Source organism: Thunnus maccoyii, chromosome 1 (assembly GCF_910596095.1).
Source record: "Thunnus maccoyii chromosome 1, fThuMac1.1, whole genome shotgun sequence".
Taxonomy (NCBI): Eukaryota; Metazoa; Chordata; class Actinopteri; order Scombriformes; family Scombridae; genus Thunnus; species Thunnus maccoyii.
Window position 1 is genome coordinate 15,625,463 of NC_056533.1, and position 21,820 is coordinate 15,647,282.

Below are 21,820 nucleotides of genomic sequence, written 5' to 3' on the forward strand. Positions count from 1 at the left end.
TTCATAGGTTGTTAATCACAGGTTAAATGTTATTTAGATTATAATTAGTCTAAAGAGAGGTCTGCCTTCTCCCAATAATTTGTCTTAATAAAGGAGGTGTCATGATTCTTTGCCCTTCAAACTGACCCTGAGTTTGACCAAGGTGTATCAGTTTGATATCACAAGATAACCTCTTAAACTCAAAAATGTTTACATTTGTTTGTAAATTCCTTCATACCTGACACAACTTTAGTGAAGGATGCATCATTTTTTTCCAATCTAAAATGATATATACTCATAAAATAAGGATTTTTTATGAGGATGCAACATAACTGCTGCAAGACGGAATATACACATACAGTGCATACACATGACAATATTTCTGCCATTTATTGCACTGGTCTAACTCTGTTGCATTACCAAAGACAGCCAAAGTAGTGCTGTATGAGGAAACAACATCTATTTTTTCATTCCTACTCCAGAAAGCATTTATTAAAGCTGAATGTAGGAAGTGTTTAGCTTTAAAACAAAGTAGCTTTCAAGTAATTTCGGTTATTTGATCCAATGCTGTGGGGTCCACTAAGTCTTACCTCCTCTTTTCTCACTGTGTTTTGTGGTTGTTTCAGCTGTAATATCGGCCCATCGTTGCTTTTTATTTGTTGTTGACACAGTGTAGAAGAAGCATTGATTGTACTTTACGGTCATTATTGAGATTGTGGAGCCGTTGTATCAGATGGAGTGAGGTAGAATTTTTTGCATTGTAAATGTGTTTTTTTCTTTTTGGTTACTTGGTGTAGATCAATGCCCTTTATTCCTTTTAATGGCTTTATGCAGAGGCTTCCATGCATTCTGGTAATACCAATTAATTCTGCACATTGAATCAGTCATTCACTAACTCATTCAGTCCCTTGCAGACTTGTTTGAAGCATTTCTTTTTATTCCTTGAGCCGTCTCAAAAATCAATTGTTATATTGACATGAATGAAGGCGAGACATGACCACAGTCAGTAAACAGACTGTGTGTTTCTAAGCGAGAGAGCGGAGGAGTAAGAGCGAGTGATTAATGTGTATTACTTCCTTTGTAAATCAAGTGTGCGTGTGTGAATGTCCCTGTAATGTCTTTTGTGTGGCTGCATCATTGAGAAGTCTGACGTGTGCATCATCTAACCTGTTCGTTTGAGTTGCTGGAGCTGCTTTTGATGTACTCGAAGGGATTTTGGTGCTGCTGAATTACGGATGACAGCACACAAAGACCATCACCACCTGCTCATTTCTAGGATCTGACGGCAAAGGCAAAATAAGCCTTTCAACTTCCAGCAACTTAAAGTGGCAGTGCTCTGGGGACAGATAAAATGGTGATTTTACATCAACCTTGGGTCTTTTCCATGCTTGTCCGCATCCTGTCTGTAACAAGTGGGATAGACATGATCGCTTTTCCATCAGATATTATACATTAGATTGTGTTTTCAATGTGACATGAAGGGTCACGCTGTCAGATGATTGTGCTAGAGCCTTTTAAGCCTTCCTGTTGGCTTTCAATCACTTATATATCCTTTGAAGTTTGTGTTACTTTTTGGCCAGAAAATGTCTAACTTCCCGTCTTTACTTTCAGTTTCAGTGTTCCAGTATCTCTTTTCAAATCATTTTTATTAGCAAAACACTGTGTTCTTACCTTCTGATTCGTCTGGGGAAGACATGGTTCTTTTAATGTTTTCTGATGAGTTGTTTTTAACAAACAACAGCCAGCACTTGTTCCACCTTGACTTCTGAGCAGCTCCTTCACCCAGTCCTGAATCAAAGTGTTTGACTGTTAAGATATGCTGATCCCACCATTTTAGCAACTGAAAGCACACAGCAGGGACAGAATCCTTAATTTTCAGTGGAGAATCTATTGAAAGGGATTATCTCTGTGTTGGCAGATTTCATTATTTCTCTCATGGGAAATAATGAAACATGCCATTATTTCACACTATGGGGCTCTTGATGAAGCACAAATGGTGTAAATGGAAACATAAATAGGATCATCGGCTTAATCAATCGTCTATTGTTTACAACAACAACATCAACGTTTATTTATGTGTGAACACATTTAGGGAGCTATGTTAATTATGTTCTACACAAAGCATCTCTGAAGCTAAAATGAAGCTAAATAATCACTGAACATACTTTTTTTATCATCTGGTTAAAGGACATTACAGTGACCTTACTGGAGCATGACAACATTGTTGGCACAGTGAAAATGAGAGCGGATGGCTGCTGTCCTTTCCAGCACACCTTGGAGATGTGGCCCAGAATAAAGGCCCCTCATGGGGCTCAACAACGGTCACACTCTCCATTTAGCTCAATTAGCCTACACCTCGAACTGCTGCTGTTACAGTGAAATCACATCATGTGGGGAGAGTGGTAGATATGACCTTCATAAATGGAAATAAAGTATGGAGAGGCATAGGGAGTTCATTGTTCACGGGGCAGCCAGTAAAAGATGAAACAAACAAGTATTATTTATTAAAACTGTGGACACCCCGTGTAATTTTGACTGCCCACCAGTTTGATAGGCCAGCCAATTTAGATCTCACTATCACCACCCATTCACCCTACCCATGCTTTATGCCTGTCCCTCTCCTGTACTGATGACATTGTTGCTGATTACATCATGACCCTGGAAGAATGGGGAGACACATGCTCATTTATTTTTCTGGTTCCTTCAACACCATTTAGCCCCTCGAGATATTCACATTATTGTCACATCCACAAGTCACTACAATCTCTTACAGCCTCAATCCAGGACTGATGCACAGCACTGTTCCTGCTGGCAGACACTAGGCCAGGGGGTTAATTGGTGAGGAAACAAGCAGAGGGCTAGCAGGTGATCTAGACTGTGCTGTGCTTTGGAGATGGTGGGCTGCTCTGGGGGAAAAATGGAAGGTGCTAGAGGATTTGGGAAGCAAGACAGTATCAGAACTGTGTTTAACCATTTGATGCGGGTGGTGATGTCAGCCAGTCCTGTAAGCAAATATTTAAGCCAGAATTTGAAGATAGAGAGTGCCACCTCCTGCTGCTCACCACTGGACATGACCTGGCAATAAATGTAGAGCTGGCTTTGCTACTGTCTGCAAGGGAAAGTTTGGATCTTCCAACTGAACATTGGACTTGGTTGAAGACCTCTTTTCCTCCGTACCACAGGACTAAGCAAATCAGAGCACAGAAGTGTCTGCAGGGTGCATGACTGGCTAGGTCGGTTAACCATTTTGGTAGCTGGTACAGATATTTGTACCCAAATACAGACACTATATTTTTTGTTGGTCAGGTTTAAACTGAGGTTTAAACTGTATTTCCACTTGACAGGAGTCCTGTTGTAGATATCTAAAAGGTAATCGGTAAACAATATACAGTTCAACAATGGATTTAGAGGCAAAAAGTGGCAAAAGGACTTAGCTGCAGGAGACTGCTTAGCTGTTTCCTTCCCATTTCAAACGCTGTTCACTTCTTGTTTCCAATCGCGAGTTGGGACATTTTTAAGAAAAAATTGTAATGTGGTGTTTACTCTTGCCATGACAATGAAGTCACCTAACTTAAAGGAAGTAGTAATGATGTTTCAAGTGAACATTTTAACACAAATCATGATCTTTCCCTAACCCCAACCAAGTGGTTTTTGTGCCTAAACCTAACCAGACCTTAATCACAGCATTGCCACATCATAAAACATCATTATTTTTTAACAGTGATTTGTAACAGTTTTGGAGAGCAGCATGTTACACTCCAATAGGTTGATCTGGAGTGCAGATACAAACGACCTATGTGGTTGTTTAATTTGGAGGACTTGTTGGTATGATTATAAGGGACACCACCTCTATTGATTAATTAATCAATTAATTATTTAATTAATTAAGAGGAAAAATAATCATAATCAAATAAATCAGTCTTATATCTGAAAATCATAAGTTCTGAATACAGTGACCTGCATCTTCTGTAATAAAGGAATACACAGATACAACAACTTGGCGATAAATCTGGATATTTATTAAAATAACAAGGGATAGAGATGAATGGAAAACACTAAGCATATATACATATATACAACTAGAATAAATGAATGAATGAATGCAGGAATGAACGGGTAAATTAAATTAACAAGTTATTGCTGACAGAATGAAAGAAATTGAGGTTTGTCAAAACGTGTCAAAGGTGCACTGAGGGGTAAGTAACTAACTCAAACCAATAATAACAAAAATCATTTTACAATTAGCTCTGCATCAACTCTCAGACAGAACACATGGAAGATGGTTAGTTCCTACTGTTTCTTGATGGAGGATTATGATGAGGCGAACACCCTGAAGTGCAGCAGGGTGAAGCAGACGTGGTGCTCTTTGGGGGGGCTGAGGCTACAGCTGCAGGTTCAGTGGAGTGGTCTGTTCAGTGCCTCTCTGGAGGGGGAACTCAATACTGGAGATGGTCTCAGACTGGCTGTGGCCACTTCATAAACACACCGTAGGGTTGTGTGTTTTCTTGAGTTCTAGGAAAAGTCTTTAAAAGTTTAAGCATGTGATTAAAAATAGGAGATTACAAAAATAATACATATTCAAATGGCAAACGGTGTGCCGTTAGTTTAGAGTCTCTTTCTGGGCTTTCAGCTCTCAGGGAAAATGAAAAAGACAACACCCAAAACACAACACGAGCCGTAATGGCTGGTAAGGCTGAGTGAAAACAAAGAAGACACCGCAGCAATGGTCAGCATGCAAACAGAAAAAAAGAAGCTAATAAGAAAATTAAGAGACAAAGACAAAGAGTTGTAAAACTTTTTATGGTCTAGAAGGCGTGTCCTGGAAGAAATAGGATCCTTGGCGCTCTTTTGGGAGAACGCCCTGGGTTACTAATTAATTTCTGTGTGACAAGAGAAAACTAGTCTTTGAATAAAAGGGGGATAATTTTATTCCTAACGAATATCTCAATATGCGCTTGCAATTGGATACTCACTCATTTCTGTCATAAATGCCATCAACACATCATGAACCCGTGAAAGCATTATCCTAGCAATCAAACCATTGCTAAATAATACACTATACATTAATATGTGTGACTTATAATTAACAAATTTTGAAGCGGAGTTTGAATTTCCCAGAACATCAAACTAATTAAATAGTTCTGAAACACAGTAAAAGTTAACATGGGTTAGACAAGTCAAGATGCATATATATAGTATTTACTTAGTAGCATATTTAACTATTTTAGACCAGCCCACAGGTGGGCCTCAGAGCTTCATCTATTGGGCTGCGGAGGTAGTGGTACTGCCAAATGGTTCATTCTTTTTTTTTGGTAATTTACAAAGCTAGTTATTTTATATCTAAATGTGCTCAAGAATTCACATAAATACAAAACGTCAAAATAAAATGTATAATTTCAATGACGAGTTACGTTTCAATATCCAGTCGCACCAATCACGACAAATCATTAGGTAGAGACAAACGTGTTTTGCCACTGTTAGCTTTCTCTGTGGGTCCTGCTTCAGAAGCATGGCTCTATCCACTGTGTTAGAAAATGAACTGATGGAACTATCAGCAGCCTGAAGCTTCAGCTCACACAAGTTGACCTTGCTTCATTCTGGATACTGGCTGCCAGTCAATATCCCTCTCTGTCAAAACGAGCAAACACATTTCTGTTGCTTTTCACCACCACCTATTTATGTGAGTCAGGGTTTTCCATCGTGACTGTCACAAAATCAAAGGCAAGGAACAAAATGAAAGCAACTACTCTGCATGTCAGCCTCTCACCCATCCCACCATGACTTGATTTTATTATTTCCCAGAAGCAAGCCCAAGTATCTCACTGAGGGTACGCAGAATATTTATTTTGGTCATTACAGCTGACAGGGGCATAACATATATTTACAGCCCAGTTTTTTGTCATGCTTTTTTCCCCCCATTTATTCGGGAAGGTGATCCTTGGAAATATTTTAACAATCAGAAGTGGGCCTTAAGTTACAAAAGGTTGAGAACCCCTGTTTTAGACAATTTGTGAATGAAAAGAATAAAGGAAGAGAGAGTGACACTCAGAAGGAATGTGGCTTGTCCACAAATCTTACAAACCCATAGAAGAGAGTGAGTTCATCAGTTCATTTGTGGGATGCAGGGAACTCCACACCTGTGCAGTCTGTTTGTATCTGAGAAGAAAAGAAAACACAGTTCAGTGTTTTCTTCTGGCATTTTTATGCCTTGAGGTCAGAGGTCATTGTGTCTATGTGTGTGTGGTCCTGCACCTACACAGACAGACTGTTAGAAGAATTAAACATTTCTTCTATTCCTGGATTCGTTCTCTTCATTGTCTTCACTCAGTAATCTCCCCTGCCGTTAGAAATTTGTAGGAGAAAACATAAGCAGAGGGTTAATTGATGGGGAGACAAGCAGAGGGCTAGCAGATAAACTACTGTCCTGTGTAGATGGTGACCTCCAATTCTCCAATTACAGTTCTCATGGTCTCCACATCCCCATGACCCAACAGTAGTTACCTTTTTAAAACTGGCAAGCAGGAACAATAAACGGGTAAATAAACACATGAGAATCAGCAGACATGTTGAATGAACAATAAGCAGGCAGGAACCACAACTTTGTAACATGGATTATCTGGCAAAAGCAGAGTACACTGTTGATATACTAAAACACTAGCGAACAAATGGGGAATCAGTAGACTAATCAGTATGCAGAAGAGAAAGACAGCAGGTGTCTCCATGTTATAGGGCAAGGGAAGAGAAAAGGTTTTAGATGAAATTAGACTTTTACTGAAATTTAGAGCTTTGGGGTTTACTCCATATTTATCCCTCCCTCTCAAAATAACTTGTGTTATTTTTTCTCTGTGTGTTTCTTGTGCATATTCCTTACTTTCAAAGTAATATCACTGTAATAAAGAGCCTAGTAAATACAGAGAATATTTAGATCTACGTTTCGTTCAGCAGTTATACCCTGGATGGCCTTGAATTGTGTAGTCATGGACTGTGGTTAAACAGCTACGGTCTAGTTAATCAGCAGTATCTCATTAGATAACACAGACGAATAGAGTAAACACTACACCATCCCACAATTAATTATTTAAATTTAATGAATAAATTAACAAAAATTCTACTAAACAATAAATTACATTAATTCATTATAGGAATATACAAGCTTCTTTATGTGACTCAAATCCACATTCATTCATAGCCTGAGAAAAAAACAACTCGTAACACTCATAGCTCAACATAACATACTGTGTACAGCTCATCATTTGAGAAAGTACCAGACCCAGTAGTTGGGGAATTATTCTTTAGAGCCAAACGCTGTGGGCCATTTGCTCTAAATTAATATTCCTTTCATGAACCAAAAGATATATATATATCAGAGACTGAAAGTAAGATGAATGACAGAATAGAATTGATCCAGAGAGACATACCTCATCACTGTGAGTGAGTGGCTCAGTCACCTGGCACCGGCTCAGATCCTGTATAGCCCACTAATGAAATTAGGGCTGTTCTTTTGAAGCCAAATGCAGAACTTGGAAGGAGCTCCACTTGTTTTGCATTGTGGATGCATTATTGAAATAGGTTGCTCTTGTCTCCTAAGTGGTCTCTCTGTACTCATATTGTTTCCTTCTTGTGCACTGCTAAAATTGGAATAGCGGTTGTAACTTATTGTTTTCATACATGCAAGGGCCTGTTCTGCTGCCCGTGTTGCCTTCACCTCCTCACTAAAATAATGATAATGGCTAAATTTTGCAACATCCTACCCCTCAATCAGACCATAGCTTTAGTCACTGAAATGTGTCCAGAGAAAACCTCAGGGAGTGCTGGAGCATTTAGACTAACACAGTGAAGTGTTAAAATGTAGATTTATTGTTCTTTACTGAGGCTGGCAAGTATATAAATGCACCCTTATACACTGAACTTCAGCAATCCTTCATTCATCCATGATGTATTACAATGCACTCCCTCACTTGTTTGGCTTTGATATACGTTAGATCAGAGAGGATTTTGACTAATGAAATGGTTTTTTATAAGGCATGACAATTGTATCTCTGCCTGTGACTCATTAATGGTTTATGTTGTGCTAAAATGACTAGATTATTAATATATTGATGACAATTTTGTTGATCAATAAATAATTTAAGTAAATCGCCAATAAATGTTGGCTGCAGCTTTTCAAATGAATATGTGGTCTCTTTTTTATCTCTATATGTTGGATACCTTTGGGTTTTGTAACTGATGATCAGATCACATTGGCATCACATTGGGCTCTTATCAATATTCATGGCATTTTATTGATTTAGTGTGTGATCAGTCAAGCAAATAAATAATATATAGATAAAGTGACAATCAAAATGAGACCTTATGCAGTTAATACACCATACCAACCAGCCTGCGATTGGTCTGTGCATCCTGCACACATGTTTGAATCTTGGATCAGCTGAGACATGCATGAATGCTCTCACTTCACTCACCAACTGCTGTCAAAATGTCTTTGATCAGGGCACTCAGTGTTAGCTCCAGTGGATCTGCTCAGTAGCTGATAACAGAATTCTGCTTGGATTGGGAAGCTCCCAGATGTAAGCTAAAGGAGCTAAATGGAAACTATTTTAAAAAAGGTGCTCCGTTTGTAATTTTAGACATCCAAACCATGAGTTAATGGTATCAACATATTAACACATTTCTGAACTGCTTTAAGTAGCTCTGCCTCTTTGACAGATTTATGTCTGGTGGTTTACTTTGGCTTAGTTGTAAGTAATAATAATAAATAAAACAAAACAACAACAAAAAAAAAAACTAGCTGTCATTTCCCTGCAAGTGTGTGTGCACAGCTTAGGAAGTAAATGTTTAAAATAGCACTTAGTATTGATAGTATTTTTCTCACACTACACAGTCAAAGGTGCCACACATATTGTAGCACCCTGAACTGTATGAACAGTGATGCTAAAAACAGAGCATGCATGCTCTGTCAGCCTCTCTCGATAAAGGTTCTGCATGGACAGCATTCAGTATAGAGCCGTTGGATAGATAAATATACATTTGACCTGACATCCAAACATTGAGGCTCACAAGCACGGGATTCAGGGAGATCTTTTTGCCCATAATAATCCACATACTGGGAATACTGGTCCCCTAAGTAGATTTATTTCTAACCGGTAAAGGCTTAATATAGAATAAAAGTAGGATGTGCTTTAGACAGAGCCTCGCTGCCAGCTATATGCTGCCCTGCTGAAATCTGCGAGAGACATGTCTTCCTGATTTGAAGGCGGCCTGCTTAATAACATGTTAATCCATAATGTGGAGAAATAGTGAGATAAGCCTTCAAGGCTTTGGTGAGCTTTCAGATTAGGACATTCGGCTGTTGGCCATGACAGTAATATCTACGACTCCAGTGATGTCAGGGTCTCTACTCACACCACCGACTAATTATTGTAGTCTGCAGATAGACCACTGTAGTACTGTACATATTGGATTTTTGAACCAACAGACTAAAGTATTTTATCTAACAGTTGATGTTGCATCCAAACCCAAATTCATTAAATTCAGTTCATAGAAGCCAATACCTTACATTATATTGACAATTTCATGGTAATAAGCAATCAGTGAGGATTACTTTCAGTTGATACCAATTCCAATTAGTTTTAAATTAGTGTAGCTCATAGTAATGTATTATTCATAGTATAATCAGAAGCCTTGACTATTGACAGACCACAGCTTATCATACTGTATATTCTGTATCTGAATCGACAGCCAGCTTTGCAACTTAAAGGCTGTCATTTTAAAATAATGACATTTCCATAAAAATATTCATATTTACAACTGAACCTGATAATTAATTGTATGTATCAATGCATTTCATACTCAAAAGATACATTTAGGATGGTCTATAACTTTCATCAAGACCTTAGGCATTACTGTTGTGCATATTACATGTCTACACAAGTCACTTCCCAAAAATGATTGAAACACATTTTTTAAAAAGACTTTGGGAGAGAAAATTATATCCTTTTCTGAATAGAATATGTTCTAATATGAATTGCATCCGTTTTACTATAGATTCTTAAAAATCTTCATTCATCTTAATCTGCATTGGGATTTACAGAATGGGAGTGAATGGAAGTTATTTAGGCTTGGAGGCCTTTGCGCCTCCGTGTTGTGTCAAAAGCTTTCATTCAGAAATCGTGATGTTGAAGACGGTTTGTATTGTATTGAGGTTGTGGAGTTGTTGGCTTTATAGAATGTGTTTATAGCAAGAGTGAATATTTAATTCTGGTTATCTCTGATGCACATGTTTCTCAAGGTGTATGATGAGGATAACCTGCAAGTACGCTTAAAGCACTTGCTTCATGGTGATGTCAGTGGATTTGCTGTACAGCAGCATCCAAAGTAGCCAGAGTTTATAGTAAAGCAAAGCTTATTCTGCTTACTGCTACTGTCTTTTCATTTCTCTCATTACTTCTCCATCTTCATCTCTCTCTATCTCTCCCCTTTGATATCTTTTTTATTCTTCTTCTCTTTTTGTCTTTTGTCTCCTGGCTGAACCCTGAATTCCACAAAATCCTCTCTTTGTTCCTTTTCACTTTCATTTCTCCCCTTCTTCTCCCTGTCTTTGTCCCTCTCCTCTCTCAGCCAGTAGCACTGCAGCCGAGTAGATTAATGAGCTTGCCCTGACTGAACCTGACACCGGTAGACGACACAGCAAAGACATACTATACGTGACACAGCAGTGAGGATGCTGAAGGCATTTCACCGAAGGCTATAGGAATTCTAGCCATTGTTATACATTTAAAGGGCTGTAAGTATGCAACGGAGTCATTATATTGTAGTTTGTCATGTCATTTGCACTAGTAGTAGTTGACAGTAGTCACTTGTATGTACAAACATATTGTACAGTCTGCCCAGATGCTCATCTCTCACTTCCTTGTAGCATTGCTTTAACCAGACCAACTTTATTTTTCTCTCACACCAAAGTAAGGAAACAAATGGAAGCCAAAAAGTAATGCGCAATATATTCATTCTCTGCCTCTTTTTCACAGTGATGAATTACATCTCTCAGGGAGGTGGCGTGTCTTTGCAGTTGCCTTTGATGCTTTTAGTGATAAAATGGGAGAAACGAACATGCACAACTGTTCACTGTTGAGAGGAACTGAAGACGAGTCTGTCTGCAGGCTGCTGAAATACTGGGGTGCGCAAGAACAAACAAACTCATAAAGTAATGAACATGTGATTGCAGATGAGTAGGTCAAGGGCACACAGAGTCAAGCTGAGCTTCATCACTTTAATTAAAATGGTAACAATCAGTGTTGCAGACTTTCCGTGCCCCATAGTGTGAATGTAAGTCCCCTGTATGGCTCGTTTTAATTTTGTAGCTGAAACATAATTAAGTAATTTTCTTGTCATATTTGGGAGGAATCATGGAGATTATGGTTTAATGTGGTGAACTGAGTAGCAGCCAGACTGTAACCAGCCAAACTAAATCACCCCACTGCATGTATGGGAGCAGTTGCAGCTCTGGGATTAGGTTGTATGACTACCACTGGACTGGGGAAGCTCAAAAGAAAAACTCTGGATGGATGGATGTTCCGGTTTCTTCCTAACACATTCTTTTGATTTTATTGATTGGTCTTTTCACAAATCTCTCAGTTAGTACATTCAGTCACTATTTCAGCCACAACATTTGGCCCAGACGCAGTAAGGTTCAGCAGGTCTTGAGAGAGCAGCAGTGAAGCTAGATTAGAAGAATAAATGTGTATTAGCCTCTCAATACTGGTTGATATCAGACAGACAGAGAAATCCTTCTCACCCAAGCACAGGCTTCACAGCAGGGAAATCTTTAAGACTTTACAGAAATAGGAGATTGGTTTCTTGTTCTCACCGGAGTGTTCTCCGCTGCTCCTCTTCCTCTGTTCTCTCTCCTCTTCTTTTATGTCAAATTTGAAAGGGGAAGTCAAGGCTTATTTGGGAAAGCAGAGGCTTGCTCTGCAGTTGAGGACGTCACAAGAGAGGAAGAGTTCACACACAGCAGTGATTCTGTGCAGAATAATGTCGGCAACAGTGGACTTGAAAATTACTCTGTTGTGATTTTGGCTCAGACTCCGGCCTCATTGGTTATTCATGACCCATTTCCTTCGGGCTCAAATGGTTGATATTTAATCACCATACTAATGATGTTTTCACCGAGGTGCTCTTAATTATTGGTGTGTGCATGTCTCATCTTTACTCGTGTGTGTTTGCATGTGCGCTGTGTACGGTGTTTTTGTGTGTCAGTGTTCAAGACACGGTTCACTTGCATATTTTTTTTTTCTTCTGCACATGTATAATACTTGTGTAAATTCATGCATTAAAAAGAGATGGCACCAAAAATGTTGCTAGTGTCATGTGCCCACTGGGATATGAGTTGGGTGTTTTGTAAAGGAAAGGCAAAAAGCTTTAATTACACATGGATGCTGACGTCCTGTTGGGCTGCCTGCTGGCTCGGCACATTACAGACAACAGTATCCTCTGTGAGTGTGTGTGTGTGTGCGTGAATGCGCGCGTGTGTGTGTGCGCATGTGAACGGACATTTACATTGGACAAGAGGAAATGGAAAAAAGCAAGAGAGACATTACACCATAAAGATGACTTTAATGACTCCAGGACTCTCACAAGGGTAACACACACTATCTACTAATTACTCTGCGGCAGAGTGACAAAATGCAAATGCACTAATGTTACAAAACCTTCCAATGCAGTGCTATATTTTTTTAGTTTTTAAAGGTGTCAGTTACAGTAGATTGTTAGTTAGATTCTTGTAAGTATTCTGATTCTGCAATGTTGTGATTTGATATGTTTTTTTTTGTGATGTGAGCAGAGCAAACACTGAACCATAGGCCTGGGTATGTGCAGTAATGTCTGCTTGACACAAAACTATTCTCCAGAGTTGTAGCAAAATAAATAATTTGATAGCAATGAAGGAATCTGTCACTAGTGCAAAAACACGTTTTTGTCATGTGCTTTTAATAGTTATGACACATCAGTGGTGTGCTATACAGCAAAAATATGAAAAGCAAAGTGGCCTTTTATAGGCTCTTAAAGATTGTAAATATGAAGTTTACACAGTGTGTTCAGCATACAGAATGCCTCTGTCTGTGTGGTCAGTCTAGTCTGTGTGTTGCGGTCTGTGGTGTGTGTGTTCATGTTGTGGTTGCCTTGTTTGTCATCTCTTGGGAATGTGTGGCTGTTTGCACTGTCATGTGGGCTTCCTGCAGAATCCAGAGAGCTAGTTTAAAAGTTAGGAGTGGAAGCAATAAAACCTGGTACTGCAGCTGAGTCCATGTTGAAACTACATTACAATAATACCAAGTATTAGTGTTTTTATTTGGCAATGGCAATGGCAATGTAAATTTTTATTTATATAGCACATTTCATTACAAGTAAACTCAATGTGCTTTACATTGAAGGACAAAATATAAGAATATAGGCATAAACATGAGAGTAGGTACTATAAGCAATATAAATATAACAATATAAGCATGAGTAAAAATGCAGAAACTGAATCAAAGAAGCATAGACCCAACATACATAAACATACCACACAGCAATTAAAAATCTCCAAAACATCAACACTATCAAGTAGAAACCTCTGCCCTGTCACATAGCTGCACATATAACCACCTGTACGAAAAACAAGTGCTGCCATATGGGTACACACGGGCACACAAGCACACACACACACACACACACACACACACACACACACACACACACACACACACACACACACACACACACACAGTAATAAGCCATAAGCCTGGGAGAATAGGAAAGTTTTGAGTTCACTTTTGAATGTGGACACAGTTGTGACTGACCTTAGGTCAGCAGGCAGCTTGTTCCAGAGATCAGGATGACAGTAACTGAAGGCACCATAACCAGACCTGGAACTAATTCTGGGTACAGCCAGAAGACCTCTGCCTGATGACCTGAGAGGCTTATATATATATATATCAGGTTATAATCAGTGAGCAAGTCAGAAATGTACTGAGGAACCAAACCATTAAGTGCTTAATAGCATATTAGCAGGATTTTGAAGGTGATTGTGTATTGTACCGGGAGCCAGTGAAGTGATTTGATGAATGCATGAACCAGTTTCTCATTGTCAGTTTGAGATATGAATGCTCTGAGTTTTGAGATATGAGTTTTGATTAGAGCCCGACCTATATATCGGTTGGCTGATATGTATGTATGTATATGTGTATATATATGTATGTATATATATATATATATATATATATATGTATGTATGTGTGTGTATGTGTGTCTGCATATACACACACATAAACATACGTTTTTTATCATATATATATTCATTATAAAATGACAGCTGATATGGCAATATCAGAATTTTTTTTTACTCCCTAATATCAGTATCGGCATTAGAAATCCAGTATTGGTCGGGCTCTAGATTTGATATATTTTCAAATGATATTACGCTGTTCATATTGTGACATAATGTGATTTTCAAAACTGAGATGAGTATCCAAAATAATACCAAGGTTTCTGACTTGCTCACTGTATTTCAGAGACAGCGGTGACAAGTGTGAATGCATTTTCTGTCTCAGACTTTGATTATCTCATTCTTGTTTGTATTCAGCTTTAAAAAGTTTCTGAAATTCCAGTAATTAATATCATCAATACAGTTTATTAGTTTGTTAATAGGACTGAGATCACCAGAGGAAAGTGAAATGTACAACTGTGAGCCTTTGAATTAAAATGGAATGATCAACAGTGTCAAAGGCAGCAGTGAGATCAAGCAATACTAAAATGGAAATTCTCTGTGAGTTACTGTTGATTTGAAGGTCATTGATTAGTTTTATGAGAGCTGTTTCGGTGTTAAGATTTGCTCTGAAATCCGACTGGTATGTATCATATATATTGTGAACTGAAAGATATTCATGCAGTTGTTTTTATACAACTATTTCAAGTATTTTGCTTAGAAGAGGGAGATTGGAGATTGGTCTGTAATTATTAATTACAAATGGATCTAGGTTGTTTTTCTTCAGAGGTGAGATTATAGCATGCTTGAGAGAAGCAGGGAAAATGCCAGTCTACAAGGAGCTATTAATATATATATATATATATATATATATATATATATATATATATATATATTTACTATGTCATTTATAAAACAATGAAAGACAGTTTGAACAGTTTGGTAGGGACTGAATCAAGAGAACAGGTGCAAGACTTGGTGCTGAATTACTTCCTCCAGATTTTCGGAGTTAATAGGGGAGTATGTAGATATTGAGCTCATGGCAGTAAATTGGTGTGAGAGTGACAAGGGGCCAGATGTACTGCTGCAAGAAATTAATATTATTAACTTTAAAGGAAGGAACCTCTCTCTGTCTGTCTGTCTGTATGTCTGTTCTTCGCTTTTCTCGACAACCGTTCATCCAATCTGCTTCACACTTGGCGGGTGTATCGCTGAGCACCCAAGGAAGTCAAGTCAAGTCAAGTTTATTTATGTAGCACATTTCATATGACAGGCGTAAACTCAGTGTGTATTGGTGTATTGCTGAGCACCCAAGGAAGTGCAGTGTCGAGTGTGAAGTTGTTTGGACACGCAACATGTTTAATATTAATAAACTTTGAATAAACAAGGGAACAGTGAGCTGCTCAGCTCTGTGTCTGAGTGCAGCGGGGGCTGTTTGATATAAACACTGTCACATCACAGCGGGGCAGGGCTTCTGGGCTCTGACTTGCTGAGCAGGACAAAGGCATCGGCCCCGATCAATTAAACTGCCCGAGAGAGAGGAACCAGCACACACAGAAGAAAAAAACAGGCAATAAAACTAGCCAATAGGAGTGCAGACACATTTGACTGGTTGCAGAATCAACCAGTCAAAATGTTGAACTGTAAAATGCTTTTACAGTTCAACCTCAGTTTAGTCCCCAGTTTTTGTCTGGATTTATACCATTTAATTTATCAATTCCGTTTTAATTGAGACGTTGATTTCAATTGGTACGATTAAACACATGCACTTGCACACACACACACGTATAAATGTATATATATATATATATACATATGTGTGTGAGTGTGTGTGTGTATATGTATGTATGTATGTATATATACTTATGTGTATATGTATATATATATATATGTGTATGTATAAGCAATCGGCCTGTTCCAGACAGACACTAGTTATCTCTAATATGAGAGACTTTTTCCTGAAAGAAAACAGCAAATTCATCACATTTGGTCGTAGAGAGACACTCATGAGGGGTACATTTGGAGGGATTAATCAGTTTGTCAGTCATTATTCTCATTGCTGTTAATCAATTGAGAAATGTAGGACTATCTGGCAGATTTCATATCTTTGTTATAACAATAGAGTGCATTTTATAGATATTGAAATTAACTTGTAATTTGTTTTTTCTCCATTTCCGTTCAGCTCTCGGGCAGATTCTTTTTGCCTTATTTTTTTCCTTCCTTTTTCACTGTTTCTCCAAGGTGCTTTTGGTGGTCCATATATCTTTTTAGTTTTGACAGGAGCAACATGATCGATGATCTGAGACATAACATTAGAGAAATTGTCCACCATGGTATCACATGATGGCAAGGCGGGTAATGTATACTTTGAAAATTAATTAATAAATATTTTAGCTGTATTAGCATTAATGTAACATTTGTTAATGAATCTATCAATGTACACCTGTTTTCAAAGGAGCATATTACATCAAAAATATTCAATAATAGTCAGAAATCAGAACATCTAGAACCACTGTTATTGCAATATCAAGACCTTTGGAAAAGACAAGGTCAAGTGTATGGGTGGACCCAGTGACATGTTTGTCACTGTCGTTTGAAATCAAATGATTCTAACAAACTGATGAATTGTTTTGTATCTGAGTTGTTGCTATTTTCAGCCAGAATTGTTCTTCAATATAGCTCCACTTAATAAACTGACAACTGACTGTATGTCAGTGATGTCATGAAGCATTTGTTCATATTTGTGCTGTTTTGAAACCTTGTGTAACTTCTTTTTTGCAATGTCACATCTATTATTTGTTGTAAAAGAAGTGAAAGATTACTTTCAGTGCAATAAATGCCACACTCCTCTGACAGTTCCACTGACTCTACAATTAATGATTGAGAGATTCAAAGAATCAACAGATGATTGTTGTCCAGATCACACAAACTGTAAATATAAATCCTCAAATGTAGCTCCATTCTGTGTGATTTATAATTGAAAACATTTAATTTTAAGAATGGCTCTCTTTCAGATGTTGTTCTTGTAACAGATTGTTTTCTTTTGTCCTAAATATTATTTTCTGAGCTTTTCGTTGTGGCCAAATAGAAACACATAAATCCACAGTTTATTGTATCAAGTCTCTATGCTTACAGTAAGTAAAACTTTAAGAATTTATGAAGCCCCCTCCCCCCCCTCCACCCCCTCACCCCCACACACACAAACACTCATGTAAGTCTCTGTGCAATAGTCAGCAGCTTTTTAGTTTTGAGTCCAGAGCTGAGGCACGCACACACACACACTCGCACAGAGTTTAGCAGTCATGGTAAGTAAGTCATTGTTCAATAAAAACTGGTCAGGGGACATGAACTGCCTTTTAAAGAAATTGCCATTGTATAGTCCCTCCATCAGCAGGGCAAAACAAATAATTTTGTTATTTTCACCACAACCCTGCCTCTTTGTTTCTTTCAATATCTACAAAATGATGCGAGACAGATATCCCCAGTATCTCAATATTCTACTGTGACAACATTGTTTTTAAGCTCATCTGCCAGGATACGGTAGCTTAACTTTAGCTCAAGTATTGTGAATGTCAGTGGTAGAGTCTTTCTCCTGGGAAAATATAGGAACAGAAGTAAAACCAACCTCTTCAGTCTTTCAGATGACTGGACCAAGTTTTTCATTCAAGAGTTCAGCTGGGAAAAGAGCAAAACTCTGGGTGCCAGGAGATGGTTAGCTTAGCATAGCATAAAGACTAGAAACAGGGGGAAACAGATAGCCTGGCTCTGTCCAAAGGCAGCAAAATCCACCTACCAGCACCTGTAAAGCTCACAAATTAACATGTTATATCCCATTTAATTAATCTATACAAAAAACAAGGTGTAAAAATGATGGTATTTCATTTATTAAAGAGAAGGCTTGAATAAGAATTAGTAATCATAGCTGTTTAAGACATGAAGTTATAATATTAGTAGTTATTAGAAGTTATAATTACAGGCTTCAGCTGCTGTGACTATTAATGTTTGTCTGGAATATCAGAATATGTCAGGAATTTACATTTGGTTAAATCTGTCTTTTAAAATGCAGTAATGACTGTAGCTAGCAGTGCGCAATAGTGTTTTTTACATTCGTACCATCCATCACATAAAACCCATAGGATTATGATTAATCAGAGCAGATGACATCTTGTTTTACGCCATTTTTCCAAAGCTCTCCTCCCCTTCACATCGTCCAGCCCAGTCTGGATCCCCCTCATCATACGCGACTGCACCTCTCTTTTTAGCTCAGCTCCTCTGTCCACAAGTCTGCTGCGGTCTATTTTTAAACTCCTGCTATAGTGGAGTTACAGTATGCGCGTATGTGTAGAATATTAAGCATTCTAACTCACTCTCACTCATCCCCTGCTGAACAGTGGGTAACTGTAGTCATCATCAGCTCACTTCCATACACAGAACAGTGCACACTTCAGTCAAGTGCCAGCCAAAGAGCTCTCACTTTTTTCCTTGTGGCTCTCTTGCTTTCCCTCTTGCGCCCACCCATGCACATACAAACACACATAAAGAGTCTGCTGTCTCTTCCCCTGTATCTCTCTTTCTCTCATCTGTCTTTCATCATCCCTCTAATATTCTCTTTGTCCGCATGAGCTTAGTTTCTTCAACCTCCTCTGGCATGCTAAGCAGTGAGCAGACTGGGTAACAGACTACTTTATAATCTCATGACGTCTTGCAGAGAGCTGCTGTTCGGATACACATGGGCGATCAGTTTTCTTACACTGAGTGTGTGTGCTTCTAAAGACTATAAGAAGGAAGAGGCAACACAGGTCTGCCTGCCTTGTGGGAGCTCTTTCATCTTCTCTCCTCCTTTCTTCATAGCTCTCAGAGAGGTGGACAGCATGAGAATGACTCACTGAGAAGGACTGATCTCCCAGGCATGATATACTGTTAGATATCTGTATTCTCTACATATAGCTGCTGACTTTTTGTATAACACACTGTTCTGTGTTAAAATAAAATGGTTACTTTGGATGTTTATGGACCAAGCACTTGCACTTGACTTTTGGATACTAGTGACGCCTACACCCATTCATTAACATAGACACCTGTTTAGTACCAGAAATGTCTTTTTGAGCAGCAACTTGTCAGACTTGAAGAATCAGATCAAGATGGTCAATATTTCTGATTGACAACTTTATTTGACTCTACATATCAGTGCCAAACAAGCTGCTTTTAGGCTTCTTCTTTAGTCTTTCTCAGGTATACGATAAAACACACACATGTGCGAGGGCATACATATTCACTGAGGAACAGAAACACACATACACAACCACAGCACACACAGTCAGACCTCTGCCTTCTGTCATTTGTACCACTTCAAGCAATGAATCCATTCCAGACACACTTTCCATCAATCACTGCAACTCCGATGGTCGTAGTATGAAAAATGGACATCAACAGGAAATCTAATCGGTTAGATTTGGCAATCAGCCCTGGTGTCGATCAAGAAAGGAGAGAACCAGAAGGTGTACTTAAGGTGTGAGAGCCCTGTTTCTATCAGACAGCTGCCCTCTTAGCCTTTTGGGGGTTTTAAACTGACTCAGAGGAGTTTCTATGGTGAAATTATTACAGTTATTTCCCAAAAATCTGTATCTGTTGGCGTCACCCTTAACCCGCTGCATACAAGCCTTTGTCAGGGGCAGATACAAGATGGGGTCAGGATGGCACTGGAATCTGATTCACCACCCCTGGTGAGTGTTCGTCTGCCGCCACCTCCAGCATTTCATTATGATAGATTATTGGCTTGTCATTAATTAAATAAGTACTTCTATTGTAGTTGTACAACAACAACCAAATCAGTTGTGTGACTCCTGGTGTGCCTGCTATCAGATTCTTTGATTTTATCTTCAGCCCATTCAAACAATGTTTATTTCTGTAGTGGACATTGGGTGGTTTTGCTATTTCATGCATGATCAAAGTGCATATCCTACCACACCACCACTTCTTCTTCTTAGGTCATAATAAATCTTCGTCCATGATTTCATAGCTGTCAAAATGGATGAGGAGAAACGTATTGTTGAGGAAGAAAAATGTCAGTCCAGGCAAGATAATATGAACTCCAGAAGATATAGCTGGACAGTTTGACTCTTCAGGTAAAGACTTAAGTGAAATAACCCCAAAAGGCTTCTGAATTCAGAGCAGCTGTTCAGCTTCACCTCATGCTGTATGTTATGCTTTGCTAACCTATTGACTTGCTGCATCACAGTGCTTCATCTGAAATGGTCTCAATTATTTCTAATATAATCAGACATCCTGAGGTTGGTTTCTGGGCCTATAAGACATCAAGGCAAGGGCACCACTTCATTTCCATGTTTTGAAACAATCCCAAGGCTTTACTATAACTGATGATGAGATAAAGGCTACGGCAAGCTCCTTTTCTTTGTTTCCTGTTGCTTTCTTTCTCTTACTGTCTCAGCCAATTTTTAAACCTTTATTTCTCTATCTCTCTCTAGCTCCTCATCTGGATCTCAAATCATCAATATCAAAAGGATGAAAAGGTTTTCTGCCTCAATTAGGGATAAATACTGACTTCTGATGAGCACATACTAGACAAGTTACTGTTGTGAGTTCACTGTGAAAACCTTCCTCCATTTACATTTGCTCTACGGGGATAATCTGATGAAAGACAGCAGAGACTCGTTTGAAATGCAGGTTTTCTATTTTCCCAACCACTCTCCCTGAACAGAGTTCCAAGCAGCTATTTGATTGGAAGTTTACTTACTGAACACACTTGCCGAGGATTTTGGCAATCCCAACACAGCTGTTCTGACAACATGGCCAAAGCTGACAAAGTCATGGTGATTTAGCTTGAAAGGCTAACTTTCTTACATGAAAATCCCTGTCCTTCTCATTCCTGTTTCTTTTCGACTGTGCTTATTGATTGCAGGCAAAATATATGCATACCTAAATGCAGTAAATATATTTGACATTCATTGCTTATTTATTGGGTTGTTTTTTTTTGTTTTTGTATTTCATCATACTTTTATTATTGTTTTTAAAAACAGCTTTTGTGCAACGTAACAAGTTACCATTAACACAGTTAGTACCGTGAGTGTGAAGTCAGCTAGACATCTTTATGTTAGTAGCTGTGTATCATCTTGTCACAGCAGTACTGTGTCCCAGCCAGTCAGCCAGCCCAGTGACTTTCCACCGCCCTTGGATTTTTGGAGATGCTGGGGAACTACAGGTCTCCATGGCAACAAGATTATTACATCACTACTCTCCAGCTGCTGTCGTCAAGCTGGTGTTTGGCCAAGCTCTGCGGCAGCCCAACAGTGACTCCACACACTCATCACACACTGCTGTGCATGCCAAAACCCTCAGTCTGAACTCTTCCAACTAAAGGAGCATGACCATATGTCCACATGTATCAAAATTTTGATAAGAGCTGGTTATTTCCATTTAGGATTTATTGTGCAGAATCTATTGCTAGAATGTGTCCTTTTTACCTAAAGGGAAGAAAACAATGTGTGTTTAAAGATGGTTCCCTTAAAGGTAACCAAATATGTTTTTTCTGGTTTTCTGTTATTTATATACTGTTATGTCAGATGTCAGATATCTATGTTAAAT

At 38.6% G+C, this 21,820-nt stretch overlaps 1 protein-coding gene across 2 annotated transcripts in view; it reads left to right on the forward strand.

The window, feature by feature from the left end:
* LOC121894983 (FERM domain-containing protein 5-like) overlaps positions 1-21,820 on the forward strand; it is an 83,629-nt gene that overhangs the window by 1,109 nt on the left and 60,700 nt on the right. The window lies entirely within an intron of this gene.